General features: G+C 47.3%; 1 protein-coding gene across 1 annotated transcript in view; it reads right to left on the reverse strand.

Moving 5' to 3' along the window:
* The window catches only part of TJAP1 (tight junction associated protein 1), a 39041-nt gene extending 23452 nt beyond the window's left edge, over positions 1-15589 (reverse strand). The window contains exon 1 of the mRNA XM_059828926.1: positions 15561-15589. The gene's annotated coding sequence lies outside the window, so the exon portion shown is untranslated. The remainder of the gene's footprint in view (positions 1-15560) is intronic.
* Positions 15590-19446: the final 3857 nt, after the last annotated feature.

Raw genomic sequence — 19446 nt, forward strand, 5'->3', positions numbered from 1 at the left:
CCTCCTGAATAACAAGAATTTGTCTTCATTCTTTTGGTACTCTCACTTTCATCTCTACCTGCTTCTTCAGTCAGGTCTCTTCAAGCTCATTCCAACCTTCCTCACATCCACTCCAGCAATGCGACAATCAACCTCTCCTCACTGCCGCCTTCTACTACTGTCTACCTTCTACTACTGAGCTACCATATACAGAACTAACTTACTCTTCAGTACAAGTTTTCCACGTTCAGCACGGAAATACAATAGTGAGAATTCCCTCAGAGCCCCTTGCAGAGAACTAAATCCCTCATTGTCCTTCAGAAACTAAATTGTGCCACAAGTCTGAACAACGTGGTGAGCTGTCACTTCTGCTGAGTACCAGCAGCAGCCATGAAATCAACTAGAGTTGTAAGTCCATTTAATTTATTATTTTTTTGAAAGAGCTACTTTGAAGCCCTGATCACATGGCAACATGGACTGTAGGTACACAAGAGTTCAGTTGCTAAGGGAACCACGCTTCCACTTGTTCTATTTTATGAGATTTAAATTTCAACTCTCAAAGGGCTGCAGGCACATTTTTGCAATAAACTGGTCTTAAGTCTGAGATTCACACTGGTAGCTTCTAGCAATTATAAGGTTATGTAGCCCCACACCAAGTCTAGGATTCATGCTCACCATAAATACATTCCATGAGGAAGGCAAGAACTATTTCCATTCCATAAGTAAAGAAATTGAGGCACTAGAAGAAACAACAACTTTGTGCATTGTTTTTGCATGAAATTCCATGCTAAAGAAAAATAACCTCAGCTATTGTAAGAAAGGAACTGCAAGAAAATGCAGTGTGACACAGCCTTATTTCTTGCACCTAAAACAAGAGTGATGTGGGATAGAAAAGAGAAGGAAAGTGTGCACGAGCTAAACACCTACCTGACAGCAATTGAGTTGAATAGCCTGCAATAAATAATGCAGCAACCCTCATCCAGTAGTAGGACAACAATATTTGTACTATACTCAATTCTCTCTGCTGCTGGGGTTTAATCCCAGAAAGAATTGTTTTGGTTTAATTAGCTTTTCCCTAGAGATGGTCAGATGTGAGAGGCAGAGAATGGTACAGGCTTAACTGTTGGGTGATTGTGCAGCTGCATCTGTAGCTGAACAGTTAAGCATGTCCAGGAGTCCAGCTGTAGTTTGCACAACACAGTCCATCTCTGCCATTAGCCAAATGTCAGCTTCCTCTTTCTCCAGATTATGTATCAGTCAGAGGCACTACCCAAAGGCAAGCAAACAACTAACATGCAGTCTCACCACCATCCTCTTTCTCAGACAAAACCCTCAAACCTCAATCAACTGAAGTCCCTCTTTCTTTGGTGACAGAAGCACATTCAGAAGCATTGCCATGGAAACTTGAGCTATCCTCTGTGCTATTCATTAGAAAAGATCTTCTAGCACAGAAATATTTTATGATCTCTACGGCACTGAATACAGACAGCAGTCAATATAATGAAGTAAAATTACAGACTCCAGCATTGCGTGAGGATAGCAGTGGGTCATTCTTCAACCAAGCCGCCTGATCCCCGCTTCACCTACAATGAGCAATAGCTCATTATAAGCTGGCAGGGAAAAGCAGTGTAGCGCTGAGAGAAACAGAAGTGGTGTTGGAGTTATAAACCTATCCAGCCAAAGGGAGAAAAGATAAAGGGGTTCACAGCCTTTTCCCAAAGTTGATCACATCCTGCCATTTTCCCTTCCCAGAGGTTAGGAGTGATGCTGCTACTGACTCCTTTGCAAAGCAGGATTCCTACCAGGCACAGATGCCTCCCACTTAACTCAAGTCACAGTCATTGCCTACTCTGGAGACCGCATCAAATATTCCCCATCGACTTCCACTCAGCCTCTGCACCCAGGCACAACGTGGAGTGTTGGAGCACCCACACACTGGCAGTAGTCGTCTCAACAGGCCACAAAGGCAGAACAAGGAAAGGAGACGGCTTTCAAAAACATGCTTTGGGCCTAGCAGATTCAGAGCCTGAGCCAAGGGCAGGAACAGGCACAAAACTTGTCTCAACTCTGTAAACAATAGAGCAGCATGGCTCCTGAAGCAGAATGTAACCCTGGAGCATCTTCTCTCTTTTTTGTGGTGTGGCCCTGTAGTTAATCTGCCTCAGTTTGCCTCATTTGGTTTTTTAAGCTCTTTGTTTTTTTATAATCATTCTCTTAGTCTTCAGCACCACTGAACTGCTGAGAGATTTTATTCTGAGAGTTCAGTCACAGAAATAAAACACTGTTTAATCCAGCTTAGGAAAACCAAACAGATCCACCCACCCATCTTTCACTGGTGACCCGTATAAAGCACGCAACTGGCTATGGCTCTTCTCTCCCCATTCACCCGGGCTCCAGTCAGTCCTTTTAAGAGCAGGATCCTAACCATAGCAGAGGGGACTCACACCTCCATCCCCTGCCCTACAGGCTGTACATGCAAAGGCTGCAGGTCACCAGCAGTCACAGGCTGCACTGCTTGTCCTTCTGTATATGCTGTATTGTACCTCCTAGGTTCACCTCCTTCCCTTGGTGGGGATAACCACAGACGCCCCACCTGAGACCAAGTAGGGTTGCTTCAGCTCTTCTCTCAGACACAACCCCTCCTCAGGGCAGAGTCAGAGCTCTCATCAACCATCTCCTTCCACATTTGTCATCATTGCTAGCATAGGTGTTGTTCTTCAGCTGGACCTAATAATGAACACAAATTGTCTCAAGGGGCAATTGCGGTGAAGGCCCAGCACTTTAGTTTTACCACAAGGTCAGCTTGTCCAGACTAGCACTACATCCCCTGCCCAGCATTGCTCTTGTAAAACTGAAATGCCTTGTCTTTACCACCATTATCCTTTGGGATAGCATAAGCCTCTTAATTATTCTGAGGTTAAGGAAAACCAATTCCTTTTTAGCAGTGAAGACAAGCTCTTCACCTCCACAGGGCTCCTCCCTGTAGACCCTCCTGTAAGTAAGCTCTACGCAGCTCTTCAGAGAGCAAGCTAGGCATGAGAGATAGTCAAGCTGTAAGTGAAGTCACCTATCCTCAAAGGGGGTCTAAATGAGAGCAGGGGATGATCAGCCCCAGATATCCTAAAGAAATCAAGCCATCATATTCCAGGTACTTTTTTTTTTTTGGGAGGGGGGTGTCAAGTGTCAGACTAAACCACTCAAAGAGCTAACAGCTCACCCCTTGTCTAAGGGCAAAGACCATGGACAAATGCCAGTCTCTAGCCAGGCAGATGTTGCAAAGATAAAGTGTTTGTCCAGTGTGACAGCAAGCTGCTCGCTCACGCCTTCAGCTTCATGCAGCTGCACGAGCTCAGCTCTACAGAGTCTGTGACTCTGGACTAAGGAATGTCTCAACTGGAGAAACACCACATCTGCTGCCCACTCAAGGTGCCCCAGGATCAGACCAGTTCCCAATTTTACTGTCCAGCCCTGCTTTCTGCTCCCTGTCCCACCAGGGGGAGATCTAGCTACTTGGTGAGGGTTACTGCTCTAGCCAAAGGAGTACCTCTCCCTGGCAGAGGTGTTTGGGACTGGGCACAGAAGCACAGAGATCTGGATTTCTACACAGTCCTGAAGGCCAGTAGGGAAGCCAAAAGGAGGAACTAGTCACTTTCTCTCCACAACATATTAAAACTCACTGACAGGAAAGAAAAAGGCCAAGAATCAGTCCTCTCTCCTCCTTAGCCAATATCACATCCATTTCATTTCAGCTCCCTTATTCCATTCCTGGCAATCGGAAATGACAGCAGAAGCAGTATTTAATCCTAAACAAGACCTCCATTTTGGCAGCCATAGCCTATATTGCACGACAAAGCTGAAACACCCAATGATTATACACACTTAAATGTTCTATCAATAACATTCCACTTTTAGACTTACTTATATTTTGCTACACCTCATGTTGCCACAGGGCATATTGTTCAGTTTGGCACTGCAGAACAGAGGAAGGAAAACAAAGATTCAGGCAACACACTTTCTTGTCAACACCCAAGCCCTAAAAGTCAGGTATGGAGTCAGTGGCAACTAGTTTGAAATAAAATGCACAGTTTACATGAAATTAAGGGAGGAGAGAACCCAATATTAATAATTTCCAACTGTTTCATAAGGGTAGGAGTCTTTTGCAACAAGTAACATTCCCCTAATCGCCTATCATTGAGGTCCTGCTTTGAAAAGTGATACATCCTCCTGAAGTGAGGGTGGCAGGGACCAGTCTGGTAACAGTAGCTTTGCAGAAACTGACCCAGAGACTTTGGCAACAGCTAAAAAGCAAAAACTATGCTGTAAGGCCAGAGCACTTCTGGGAGCCAATTCTTTCATGCCTGCTACTGTCTAAGGATGGCAGTAGGGAGGTTTTCTGCAGAAGACTAACTTTAATATGGAAATGACTGGCAGGTCACAGAATTTCAGGCTACTAGAAATTACCAGAAGGTAAACTGCAAGTCCCAAAGGTCAAAGCAAAGTGGGTAATGAAGTGAACAGCCCAGGGCTTACCCAGGACATGGATGATGCTCTGCTGTTCTTTCCACAAGCCTTGCCCATGGGCTGCCCATACTGATGCTGCCAAAAGGGACCATGTTTTCCTGTACCAGGCAAATGAAAGACTTACATAAAGAGGACAAGGATGGCTTGCATGGTAGGGCCTAGTGACCATTTCTCACAGACATCATGTCAAGGATCCCAAAACAACGCATATGCATCCTGATCTGCCACCCTTCACCAAGCTCCTGTCCTCCTCTCTTGAGATACCAGCCAGAAAAAGGAAGTTTTTCCAGAAGAAGCTGGAGCAGTTCAGCTGCAGTGCATACATGTAAGAACATTTACCCACCGACTCGGGGAAGCACTCCTTCCTGGGTTAAATCCCGGAGCCATGTCATCTCCAGGCAGACATCTCATGCACAGTTTGTACTGAGCAGAGCTTAATGGCATGAGCCACTCAGTCATCTACTGATTGCCAAGAGCACACAGGCTGCAGGGGGGACGAGCCAACCTTAATTGGCCTTATCGGTGTAAATTAAACCCTACAACACACCCAAGCAAACAGCCAGTTCCTTTGGAGGAGCAAGCATGAGTTATTTTGCTGCAGCTATAAAGGAAACATCACTGCTAGGACATGCCCCTGGAGTGACTGTGCCGCTCAGCTCTCGCGCTGCATTCCTGGGGTTGTTTAGCATGGACTCAGCTCCAGCCTTTCCACAAGCAAGAAGTCTGAACCCTGAATGCCATCTGCAAACACAGCCAGACTCCACCTCCTGCATGCCTGCAGGCCACCAGGTGTGGCCAAGAATGGCACAAGCTACACACTAAACACACCTTTGATGTGGAGCTGAAAGCATGTAGCCAGGGGGCATGAACAGCACGCCGCCCCGCCGCCGTGCTGACTCCCAGTGCAGGAATGTGGCTGCAACCACAGGCCAAGGAAGGCAAACACATTGCATTCCTCACCAGGCAGGGATGGAAAACAAGCAGCAAGCCCACACACCCACCATGCTGACACAGGCCACGCTCCCCATGCATGCCAGCCCTGCCACTGCCAGGACCCCAACGACAGCTTCAGCCTCAAACTCATCTGTGGGAGAGCCCTCAAGTTCTCCAGTCAACTTCTCGAGCCATGGGGCAAGAGAAACAGAGCAAGGCAGGAGAGTTATCAACTGGGCACACAAGCCACGGGAAGGAGAAGAGCAGCCACCAGGGCTGGGAAGTAACCATGTTCCAGGGCAAGAACAGAGAGCTCTGTGCAGCAGCCTGGGAAGGGAATTTCCCTGATTTTTCCTGTAAGACAAGGGGCAAATGTAACACTGAGCCTTGCTGAGCTAAAGGGGCAGAGCTGAATAGGAAGCTGACTTTGCGCATCAAGTGTGGTTGGAAGGATCCAGGCCTTTTTCCATATTCCCAGGAAACCACTCTACCTTAAGTCAAGCAGCTTCTCTGAGATACAGGTACTTCCTCATGTCCCAAAAATCCTTTTGTAAACACTGTCTCCACTGCCCAGAGAAACAGATCTGATCTTCATTGTACATTATTCTCCCCCTACAGCAGCGATACCTGGTCACTTACATGATCAAGGGAAAAGAGGCTCAATGTACAAAAACACAAGACATCAGGTAACCTCTTCTCTCAGGACAACACTATTTTAGAGTCACAAGCAAACCCTATACTCTAGTCAGAAAAAACACTACTCCTCCTTCACATGGCACTGTTGCAAATCCCAAAGCTTTCCAAAGAATTCACAGTTCCCAAACACATAGTTACTCTAAAGAAAAAAAGATGAGGATGCATCAGGAGGTGAAGTTGTCAGCAGCGTTCTCAAGTCCATGAAAGGAAGGCTGTATTCTGACCCCCACGTTCTGAATCTGCATTTATTTTGTGTAATACAATTAAACACCAACCCACTCCTAAAAGCCCATTGCCCAGTGCTAAGGGCCAACTGTGAGACTTAATAGCCAGTTTTCTCTCAGTGCCAAGCAGGAAAGCCAATGCTCTCATGAGCACTGTAGCAAGAATACATCCCACTTGAATCTACACCCCAAAGGCTGCCAAAAAGCGCTTGTATCTGCTGTGCCTCACAGAGTAGGTTCTGAACTTCAGCAAAGCACAGGGATGTCAGAAAGGAGCAGGATTTCATAAGGCAAAAATGACAGAAACTATTCTGCCATATCCACTTGTGTTAAATATATATTCCCTTCTAATTTCCAAGAAGCAAAGAGCACACACACGGAGGGAGCCCTGTGCTGTCACTGCACAGAACAGTGTCAGCAAATCCAAAGAACACCAATGAAGGGCTGGAACACTAATCTCTGGGGAACCTGGAAGGGGAAAGGTCAAAGTAGCCACAAGCTCCTAAAACATGTTGATGCATCTAGCAAGCTGCTGGAGCAGGGACGTTTTATAAGGCTGCAGCCCAGCTGCTCCACACCCCACATGGGCATTTCAAGGCCCTCACCAAGGGGAACGGTCTGGTATTAGGTAACAGGAACAGACCAGATGAAGTCCAGTAGACTTTTCATTAAAATTCAAGGCCTCAAGCTCCCTATTCCCTTCCAAGCTAGTAAGGCAGGCTGCTGCAGTAGCTCCAGTACCTGGAAGAAAGAGGCATGAAAGGCCAGATTTACCAATAGATTTCTATCCAAAGATATAAATAGAAGCCTGGCAGGATTTACAAAAGCACCCAAACAGATTAGGTGTCTAAATCACCACATGCAGGAGAAAGGGCTTCTCCACTTCTAACCACTCCATACCGCTCCAACCCCAGCCACCACAAGAAAACCCATTTCAGAGAGGACGGAAGCCCCTGCTGCTCTACAGGTTGCCAAGGGCCATCCCTGTGCAATCCACTTCGATGGTGACGGCACCCAAACTCCCACAAGTCTCAACAGTGCAACCTGCAATGTCTGTAGCTCTCACAGAGTGTAGGTCTGCCTGTTTCCCGGAATAGGAGCTGACTCTTCAGCCTCTCCTCTCCCTTCCCCCACTACATCTTTATTTTTCATAGACTTAATACTGTTTCAACCCTCATCCTGCCACTGGTGGGCGGGTGAGTGGGGGAAAGGGGCCCTTTATAATTGTAGTGTTGCAATCTGCCAGCCCGGCCAGGCGGCCTGTTCCCGCCTGCACTGTATTAAATACCTTATAACTGATTACACCCCCATGGGGCATGATTAGCAGTCTTCAGAGAACAAAGTCTACTTTCATAAGAATAAGAACAGACACGTATTGCTAACCTACTACACAGCTGGGCAGGTGAGGAAACGGGGGAAAAAAAGGGGGGGAGAAGAGTTAACTATACTGCTAACTCTATTCTTTCCTTCTCTCCCCTATCTCAGGGTCTCTGAGTTGAGATTTCCACTGCCCTGAATTGTTTCCTTCAGACCTACCCCAGAAGATTCGGGTAACATAAGCTCATAAACAAACTGCTGTCTGTGGAAGTCAGGCAAAGTCCTAACCTGGAGAGGTAAGGCCTTGAGGCAAGCAGATTGAGCTTTGCTCTGGGTGACAGCAATTCCTTCACACCAGTTCCCAGGAAAAGGGAAGGGTGAATTCCAACAGCAGCATCAAAAACAAGGAGAAGGAGGGAAAGCTCGAAATACGACCGCATACCCACGCCCCTCTCTCACCTCTGTATATACCTGGAAAGTCTATATAAGTAAGAGCAAAGCATCTAATCCAATCTGGAGGTTAAAAGCTCTCAAGAATCAGGTGATTTTTTTTTCTTGTGGGGAGAGAGGAGGCAGCAAACAGGAGGAAAGCCCTCTCCACCTGAAACAGATAATAGGGATCCCCAAGCATACACAGTCCATATGCATTGCCACAACAAAGAACCAGCCTGATGGAAACTTAGCCAATCTGACACGAAATGACCTACACCTCATTAGCAGGTGCCTTCCAAATCTCAAATGCCCACACAAACAGCCACAAACATTATTTGGTGCTATCTGGCCTCCATCTCAGCAAAGCACAAAGAATCAAACAGACTGTACAGCCTCTCACCAAAAGGAGTAAGAAAAACAGAGGCAACTCCTAGGGTCAAATCCTAGGATGAGTCCTTCCAGCTACTCCCCCCAAACCTACAAAAGAGGAGAGCAGAGCAGGAAGCTCCAGGAAAATAGTCTTTTTTCAGAGGGTCAGCTGTGCAGCAGCTTCAACAAGATAGTAAGAACCCTTCTAACTGTGTCGCTTTGGAAACAAGTCACCTGCTTTACCCAGAGCCCGCTGGCTTTGCCCATGGCCCCATGGATGCTCATGGTACAGTCTGGAAGCACTTATGTTCAGCTGATGCATCTAGAAGATGTGCCTTGCTGACACATTCCACCCAGATTCTTACCCAACCCACCCAAGAAGGGATTTGTTGATGGACACACCAACCCAGCTAAAAATGGTCTACTTGTATCTGCTTTACTCAGCAGCTGGTCCTTCAGCCAACACATAGGAGGCATCTGAACTGTACTGTCTAGTCTCATTTGTACAGCAAAATCTGCATATTCTCTTTATTATAGAAAGACCTGAAGGCACCAACTGACTTTAGGCTCTGATGTACTCGGCATTGATGTAAAAGCATCAATACATTTAGAGTTATCAAACAGATCATGCTTCCAGGGTTTGGACAAACGGGAGGTTTCACCATAAACACAAGTTAGTCATTAGAAGCTCCAGGAGATAATTTAAATTATCGCAGACAGCACAAAAGTAATTTTACTTTGGGAGCTGAAGTTGCAAAACTGTAATAAATGCAAGAGATACAGTAAAACTTGTTATAAAAGCTGAAAATTAGTTGTGAAGCCCCAGATGACCTTGTATATACTTTGATTCTTCTACCATGGGCTAGCAAAAGGGAAACCACTCTTCACACTGTAAGAAAGCCAAAAACTCTATCATCCTTCAGCTCTCCTAGGAGACAGAAGTAGTCTGCCTGCATTTTGTGTGTATATATACACACACATAAAATATGTAGAAATAATATATAAATAACATTTTAAAAAACACACAGCTAACAATGAATTCTTCAATCCCCCACCATGCTGGGCAGCTATCAATCAGTCATCTGAGCTCAAATTGGAGCACCGCTATCCAATGCTCTCCCCTGCTGTACCCTCACAGATACCCTGCACCTACCCCTCCCATTCCCAGAGTAAATTGCCTTCCACTGCAGAGAAGCACTCCCGCTATTCTGATACCGGTATTCACCACCAAGGCAGGACACCCTAATTTAGCCCCACACTGGCCTTCTGCAAACTGCTAATCCCCAACACACAGCTGTTTTTCAAGTGTACGGGCGTGAGCAAACCGTAAACGATTTATGGCGCGTGGCAGGAAGACTCCTGGCTCCCTGTGTAGGCGGGGTTTTGGGACAAGATCATGCTTGGACTAATGTTTATATTGCAAGTTGTCAGTCGGGTAGTAAATCATCTCTGGAGCTGCATAGTAATACAGCTTTCCCCATCCAGCTGGAGCCTTGATGACACTGAATCCTGTTATAGCCATTTCAGATACACCTGGGGACTATTTACAAAGGCATCATCTAATCAAGGAAAAATGGATACACATATAAGTAGACTCTACAGAAATTCTGCAGCCCAGCAAGTGTGATTTACTTTCAGGAATCAATCCAACATGATACGAGAAGCTTCCCAAAAGTGGCACTCTGTACTACCCCTAAAAGAAATTGGACTGAGTGCCTACACAGACATCTACTAACAGAGTGTATTGCTAGCAAAATGCAGTTACCTGAGAAAATCCTTCCGAGCAAAGTTTTAATTTCCTAGTATTTACATAACCACAGTGCAAGCAATGCTTAGAAATTCAATTCTAAAAGTTCAAGAAATATATTTTGCATACTTCAGTGCATGAGGTGCTTGCTGCTCAGAAAAATGAAACCACTTAAAGGTAGGATGTGAACTTGAAGTCCATTCTCAAGAAAGATTACTTAAAACAACTCTAATTTTAAACAAATATCCTGCCATTTTCCATTATTTTCTTCTCCCCCATTTGAAAGGGCTGTGCACACAATACACATGGTATGGATCTCCCACAGGTAAAAAGGAAGGGGGAAGAGTTCTCAATAAGGAAAAAATTATAAATAAAAACACAAGAAAAACCAGAACAGTGGAATTAACTGCAATCACTTTTCAGTTATGTGAGATAAGACCAGATTTCAAGTCATCTCCCTAGAATATTTTTAACCTTCCCGTTGGGCAGCAGCAGAGTCCTCACTAATGAGCAGTAAAGCTGCAGGATGAAATCTGATTTAGGAGACAACGAAGCAACGCATCTTTGGAAATTGTATAGAGCTTGTGCAGCAAGACATACCCAGGTCTAGATAGAGTTAGCCTGAGTAGCATATGCTAAAATAATGGTCAAAAACCTTACTGCCACAACGATTATCTAATTATTATCTCAGGGAAACTAATTCTATAAAGTAAAACTTGCCTAAGGCTTTTTATGAGCTTAAGTATAATTCCCCAATAGTTAGAGAAACTACCTCATCTGTCCCTTTTGATTTCAGAACCATTCATGCATGAGTGTTACATTAATGCAGCTGGACAACTGAGACTTTAAACACAAGAGTAAGAAAATCCAGTCATGACTCCTACAACATTGCCAAAGCCAGCTTTATCACAGAGCCAAAATACAAATGCAGAACTCAACTAAAGACACAGTAGTCACTGTGGGACTCTCAGTTCTGAATTTGCTGACCCCTAGAAATCAGAAATTTGAACGAGTTCTCTCTTGCCACTAGCAGCAGGTCAGATCCTCTGTGCCTAAAAACCAGCCTAACCCTTGCAGGAAACCTTACTTTCCAATCCTGACCCATTTCACTTCCTCAGCGTCACAAAACTTCTGTGTAAGTCAGTAACCCTTTACTCACAGCTGTTATGCCTGCCACAAAAGGGTTACATTGTGCCCTAAAGCACATGTTGTTCCCAGAACAGCCCATAGGGAGGGTATCCATACCAGGATCTCAAGGTTTCCATGACCTGCTCCTAGCTCTGAAAAATCACACATACACACTCTCTTTCCTTCAGGATTTCCCCCTGCATTTAGGCAGACATTATAAACACACACCTTTTTATACAGATCTCCATACCACTGCCACTTACCTTTATTAGCCTATCCATCAAACCGATTGTATGCCTACTTGAACAAGCAGCACTGATGATTCTCTTGATCCTCAACAGATTGGACATGAGCACAGGACACAGACAGTAGTACATTGAGGCGCATGCTACAACAGACCAGATCTCACCTGAACAGCCTCAGAGCCCTTCCTTTCAGCCGCCTTCCAGACTAAAGTCCACTACAAGACTGCAACGTGGAGAGGCCAAACTCCACACATTCTTTTCCCTCTCACAAGCAAAGGCAAGAAGCACAAAGCGCTTTGCCTGACCACTCGGCATGAAGAGACAATACTTACATGTCTTCACATTCATGAATAAGACAGTCCTCATCTATGGACTGCACTGTCTTTCCAAGGACCCTGCTCTACTTCAGCTTAAAATCCTCGACTACCAGGCCTAATCAGAGCAACTGGAGTGCTTTGTGGGTTTGTGTTTTTTTGGTTGGTGGGTTTTTTTTCCCCTAGTGTGGTTATCACAAAAAAGAAAGGTTAGCGGGCAACCTAACATAGAAAGTAAGCGTGGTTCAATACCTTGCCTCTGACACAGGCCAATACAAGGTGGTTTAGAAAATGGAGCAAGAAGCCCCACTGGACAATTATGGAACAAACTGCCCTTCCTTCAAACCTCTACCTGTTAGAGATTGGGTTATGTCTGAAAAATACACCTAAAACAAGTTCTTTAGCTAAAGCAAGTCTGAACATTTCCATTCATAAGTGCTTGATCTTTTCTGAATCCCGCTCAGCTCTTAGCCTCAGTGCTATTATGTGGTAGCAAATTTCCACAGATTAGACATCATGTGAAAATACTTTAAAATCATTATTCAGTTTGATGCCTATCAGTTTCACTGAATTGCATTCACCTCAACTGAAGAATACATTCCAGCTCCTTCACCTCTGCACAGCAGTATTCCTAAGGCTTGGCACCCAGCACTGTCAGAAAGCAGAGGAAAACTAAGCCCACCCAAGTGATGCTTATCCTGCATTCCAACCATTGCAACGCTATCCTCACACTCCTACACAGCCTTCAACGCCGTTTCCTTCCCAAGCACAGCTCCCAGGAGGACACTCCAGAGAGGGTGGCTCATGTCATTCCAAATATGAGACAGCCTGCAAGCTGCTGCTCTTGGTCCTCTCTGTCTGAACATATTAGCAATAAGACCATACATGAACACCCTGACAGTGAACAGAACAGAACAATTTCCAGTCTGGAACAAACAAGGGGGCAAAAAAAGAGAAAATGTTGATTTAATTCAAAAAGATTCAGCCAGATAAGGCATTACAAGCCATGAAAACAAGCAAACCTCTCCTGGGAAGGGAAGAAAGGGGGGGATGTCTCAGACCCTGACTTGCACTCTATAGCAATTTCACCATGCTACAGAATATGCAGGACAGTGGATCAAACTTCATTTTGAAGTCACAACTTGGAATACCCTTTTCATCTCTCCTCCACTGAGCTTTACTAAAGCATTCAACGCCACAGTATCCAAGCATCTTATAGACACTTGTTAGGGATTTGAGGAAGAGTGCATAAGATGGGCGTTAGTCATATTTTGCAACCAAAGAACGAAGAGTGAGAAACAGTAATGATCTGAACACGTTCAGACAATAAATCTGTGGCAGAAATTAGGTATCCTACATTGCAGTTCACAATTCACACTGCAGTGACATCCTTCCCCTCCAACCAAATGTAAAGGTACTTCAATTTTAAAAAGTAACATTCTTCCTGCTACAGTTACAGACCCAGTCAATCTAGATCTAAGGAAAAGCCCTCAGGCAGGGGAAGTGGCAGGGAAACAGGATGGACAATTTCATGCCCTAAGGCATTAGCCGTGTTTGCATAGATTACACACATAGTTCCTTTGCAGTCCTATGTAAAATGAATTTCAGAGAGGATCATATTTACCCAGTTACTAGTGACTTGAAGTACACAAAGCTCACACAAATGCCACAAGCACTTGCTCTCGCCATAGCTCAAGGTGTCGTACAAAAAGGGGATATCTTCCCAAACAAGGCCTTCAAGCAAGGAGATGAATGTATGCAGCTTCAGGACCTTAAATTTACTCACAAATCATCAACCAAGTTGAACAGCCAAGAAAATCTGCTCTATTATGACAATTCCAGATCTTGACAACCCCAGTCAAAAGAGCAGAGATGCGTCCAAAAGGTGTCAAGCCAGATCCTCATTTCTAGTGAAGGAATCCTGCCCTCAATCTGTATTGCATGCAGACTCATTTGAGACCCCTACATGTTATATTTCTCCCAGCAACATGAAAAGCAGAGGGTTATTAGCCACTACTACATTATTCTTGTCACACTGTGCTGTAAAAGCTAGGTCCTTTCTAACAAGGACACAACACGGTTAATTCGTTATGATCTAACCTCCAGAATTATTTCTTGGGACTACACTGTAGATGTGGTGACACATGGAAATCTCACAGAGTCCGGCTTTCAGTGTATCCTCTATAAAACATAGCAGACATTTTAACCTGTTAGGGAGCTCACCTTCAGAAAAACCATCAGCCTCCAGGATTCATAAGCATCAAGTCTACTTCAAACAACTACCGGAAAACAGAGTCACATTTTACTGAAACTTGTTTATTTTGCTATTGCTCAAACAGCTTGGCTTTCTTCACCTTTTTAAAAGCACTTTATATGCCACACCAGCTGCCACAATCTTTTCTCCAAGCCAGCTCTGGTACCATTCACACCAACACGTTGACCAAAAACCACTTATCCCATCTGACTTTATTTATCCTGCTCTAGGACAAAAAAGGGGCAGACCTGCAAAGGACTATACCTCTTTCAAAGCTACAGTCTATTTCCCCTGCATACGATGCCACGTGATTGTACTTAAGAGTGGATAGCAGAGATAAGAACTCAGGGTTTTAAAGCTGCAAAGCAAGTGACTTAGCAGCAGCCAACAAACTACTCAAAACAGATTGGAAAAGAATGCAAGGTCATCTTTGGTTCAGAAAGCTGGTTTGAGGAGGCAACAGGTCTTGGCATATAATTCATACCCTCCTGACCCAATGCCTTGTTAATATTAAAGATTAAGATAGCCATGGGTTGCACTTTGGAAATCTGCTGGCCCTGCTGAAATGCATTCGCATGATTTCAAGAGCACTGTGTGCCTGGGAAGGAATGAAAAGCCAAAAGCTTCTGATACCACAGCTAAGACCTGCTAGCTTAAATGCTGATTTAACATCCAGAAGGTGAAACACACTGTATGCAAAGCACTGTTGGAATACATACACTTCCTGCAGTGAATCACTAAGTGAAGAAAAGAGAAAGGAGTTGTACTAACAGTGATTTTGACAAGTAACTGAAAGGTATGAACAACTCAAAGGACCCAGCTGCTGGGTACCAAATAGCTCCCCCTCTAAACTAGATCTCAACAGTGAGGCCAGGAGAGGACAGAAAGGCCATCAGTACACCTGCACCACCCATCAGGGCATCAGTTAAAATACATATGGAAAAAACAACGTGGTGGAAAAAATAACGTAACAGAACAGAGGATCACTAGAATTACTTAACGTTGGCATCGCAATTATTGTGAGAGCAGGGTCATCGGAACAGACTTCATTGGGATTCTGACTAGGTAGACCTCTTGTGATTACAGAGAATACAGCTACTTCAGCACTGACAGAACAGACTTTAGACTGCTTCTCTGGATGGCACGTAAAGAGCATTGGCTTACAACTTTAATTAAGCTTTTCTTCCCAGGGGCTCTTACTGAATTCTTCAGGGTCACTCCCGTTTCACTGACACCCCTAGCCTCTCAATTCAGGCAATGTAGGCCTACTATGATGCAGAGAACTCCACAGAGAGGGACAGTTTTTCAGGTATGTAGTTCACATACTCTCAAAAAATTCAAAGTACTGGGACCAAAAGAACACAGTCTGACTCAGCATCAGCTCATTCCTGGCTTTCTTACCTGCTGTCTGATGCTTCAACAAGGATTCATTGCTTCCTCTTATGAAAGCCCTTTATCCCAGTTCCTTCTCTGAATCTGTAAAACAGAGATGCATACCTCTGAAAAGCTTTCTCTGGCACAGAACTATCTACATTTGACAGATGATTTTTTTCAGCGGAAAACCTCCACCTGGATCTCTCAGATCTAGGTCATTGTCAGCCTTGCCAGACTTGCATATCATTTGCACACCCTGATGCCTACCAATACAATCTCCTGCCCACCTAAAAATCCGTTTATTAGCACTCAATCTTTTACTCTGCTCCATGCACTGTCCTCAAGCCTAGAGCCAGGTGGAGTTCAGTGTTTACTGTTGACCCGTTTTTCTTTAAAGTCTTCCCATGTTGCCAGGGGCTGCTCACTAATTCTACAGTAGGAAGCATCCCTTCTGCTAAAGAGGGTGTCCAGGCTGCTAGAGAATTTCCCATTCCTCCCTGCCAGGTTTGGCACCAGGGGAGTGCTTCTCCCTCCCTTCTGCCCATGTCAGTTATTCTCTGGTTCCTTAACACACACATGCTCGCCCAGACTTGTTCCACTTTGCAGCTCCTACTCCAGCAATGCTCCCTGCACAGATACTGCTTTCTCATCCCCCATACCACCTACCTCTCCATCACCCAGACAAGGCTACACTACACCCTGCATGGACCTGGTTCGGCCTGCCACTTCGATGCCTGCTCTGCTCCCCACCACAGGGCGCCCCCCAGGAGGGAGAGCTCCCTAATACCCTAATGGCCGAGGCGGTGGCACTACCACTCTTCCCCACGGGAATGGCCCCTTCCCCGGGGCCGGGGCCGAGGCTGTGGCCCTACCCCCCCCACCCCCCACCCCGCACCCGGCCCCCACCTGCCGCCCGCCCCGCCCGGCTGACTCCCCCTGCCCACGGTGCAACCCGCCCGGACCCGCTGCCCTCGGGGGACTCGACATCTCCTCCCGGCCCCAGGCCACGAACGGGGACAGGGAGAGCCCCCCGCTCGCAGGGCGCCGGCCCGAAGCCCGCCCGGGAAGGCTGACGAGGCCCGGGGGCGCGGGGGACCCCGCCCGGGCCCGGGCTCGCTCCCCAGCCGGTCGCGTTCCCCACTCCCCGCCCCCGGGGCCCCAGCCCGGCTCTGACCCGGTCGGGCTCGGCTCCGCCCGGGGTCCCAGTGACTTTGCGGCCGGTTCTGCCCCGGTTCAGCCCCGCCTCGGGCCCGCCCCAAACTTTGCCCCCGCTCGGCCCGGCCCCACGCTCTCGCTTCACGCCGCCATTTTGCCGCGGGGCACGCCGGGTAATCCGGCGGAATCCCCACGCCGCAGCGCAGCTGCGTCATCGGGCAGCACGAGAGGGGGCGGGGCTGGGCGCGGGGGCGGGCGGGCAGCGCGTCTCCCCCGTCACCGCGGCAACGCGAGGGGAGGGGAGGGGCGGGGGAGAGGGGCGACGGGATGAAACCAACGGGGCCGCGCGGGGCGGGGGCCAGGACGAGCGAACCCAAGTGCCAGCGAGAGGGGGGGCGGGGACGGTGCCCTCCCCTCAGGAGGGGGCGGGCCGGGCCGGGCCCCTCTGCCTCCTCTACCGGCGCCGCCAGCGGGCTCAGCCTGCCGCCGGGCCGGGCCCGCTTACCCTCTCCAGGCTGGTGGGGTCCGGGGCCATAGGAGCAAACGGCGGGTGGCAGCTTCGGGCAGGTCCGCGTTCGTCTGGGAAGGCTTTGCCGGGCTGTTTGGGCCCCTTCGCCGACAGCCCGGTGGGGAGGGCTGCCCCCGTGCTCCCCGGTGAGAGGAGGTTCCCGCGAGGCCTTTGCACGGTTCTGCCCGTGGGGACGCTTGGGGAGACGATCACACCATGCGGTTATGTGTGGACGGTCGTATGCAATAAATCCCCCTGATGAGACAAGCCGGCTCAAAAAGTACCACCCAGGGCATGGCACAGGGGTAGTCCAACAAAGCGGGACCGTGTACCCTCAGGTAGGAAACTGGCAGGGTTGAGGTGTCTTCATACGTGTTTAGGGACACGGGATGGACTGACGGGCTGTTAGGTGCCTTTCGCTGCACGGCTCTGGCAGAGGCCTCTCGCCTGGCCGGGGAAGGATGCACAACCTGCCCCTGCCCCTGCCTTTACTTCTGGAGGCTCCAACGAAGCAGCCAGGCTGCAGCCCTTGGTCACCTCAGAGGCTACCTCCGATGTTACACGGTTGTCCCATATCCGAGCAGACCTTGAAAATGGGCAACTCAACCTCTGAGCTGATGACGGTGACAGAAAAACAGTAGTATAGGCTGGTTAAGGCAATTAGAGCCCGTGGGTGTGCTCAGGACCCCAAAGTGTGCTCACAGTAACTGCAGGTGATCTGCCCTCTTCAGGTCTTTGCCAGCCAGGACAATTAACCTGGAGGCAGTGTCCAGGATCAGCTCTTTCCCCTTGTTACATTCCTCAGTCCCTGAGAAACACCCTGACACTCTGAGGCATATCACAGCTTGTCACTAGGGAATTATAACCCCATCCGTGGGGCCAGGTAGAGAAGGAGGGAGAGGGGGAGAGCTGTGAATGGAAAAATCCACCTAAACCCCCCCCAAGGACAACTGCCTGTTTCTTAAAGGAGAGGGGTTGAGGACAGTGTGTACCAGTCAAAGGTGGACAAGAGCTAGTCAAACCTGGACACAATTTAAGTAATGTGTTTTGGTTGTTATTTGCAAAATCATCCACTCTATTGTTCTAGCCTTGGGACTTCAAGAAGACAATACATTTTACTTTGAACCAAGTCACCCCATTTATTCTGCTGTGAGCTCACACAGGTACTTTGTCCATTGCCTTTCATGCCTGGTGCATAGCCTTACTCACCCTCCCCCCCCCCCTTCCCTATTATTGTTTCTTCTACAAACATCTCCTGAGTTGATATTCACATGGTAAATAATGGAGCTTAGTCCACAGGAAATTTGCATGGTCTAGAAAAGTCCTGATAATATTTGGAAGATGTTCCCCAATGTACTACATTTACAAAGCCTTCAGATTTGCCTTCAGGTAGTACCAGGCTTGCAGCACTGCAAACTCTGCCCAAATGGTCCCTTCTCTTACACAACAAAAGACAGGTGATCAGCAGGACCCTGCTTCCATGACCTTGGGATTATGGTGCAAAAACGTATGCTGCACACCCAGCAAGTGCCGTCTGCACCATGCCACACGTCAGCCAGGGATATTTCAAGAAAGCCTTTGGTACTTGTACCCCCATAAATTCTGCAAATCCTCCCTGTGCCGGAGTCAGATAACAAGCAGAAGGACAATGGCTCCAAGAATCCAGGCTGCCCATCTGCTCTGCACTTCCAGATTCTTGCTTCCACAGCGCCAGCTGATGAAATTTTCATAGCTGATGAGGTTTCTCATTTCCACTGGGCCTTGCTGCCTTGGAGCCTTCACAATTGTAGTCTGTTCAGGTTTCGGTGGGTGCGCACTGATGGCAGCAATGATTAGAGTCCTTTGCTTTCTTTTGGTGACCTTTCAGAGTAGGATCTCCAAGCTTTTTGCAAGTCTAGGTGAAACAAGCTCTGTGGGAAGGAGAGAGCTTGATGTTCAGATGGTCTCAGCATTTACTGCTTCCCTTAAACTTAACACTTCTCAAAATCAGATCCCAAGGTCAGGCAGCCAAATGGAGACAGGAACTAAACTCAGGATGCCTGAACACCAGTCACCTGCTCTGAGCACTGAAAAACACTCTTCCTCAGATCCTGAAGGCCTTGATTCCCAGTCCCTCTCCCTCTCTCTCTCAACACATCCAACCTGCCTTTTCCCGTATCCGGTACATTTGTGAGCTGGACTCACCACTGCCCTGAGTCCAGAGATGTGACATGATGTGGAAGCATGACATTAGGTTACATTATATTCATT

The sequence above is a fragment of the Gavia stellata genome, chromosome 2 (genome assembly GCF_030936135.1).
Source record: "Gavia stellata isolate bGavSte3 chromosome 2, bGavSte3.hap2, whole genome shotgun sequence".
Classification (NCBI taxonomy): Eukaryota; Metazoa; Chordata; class Aves; order Gaviiformes; family Gaviidae; genus Gavia; species Gavia stellata.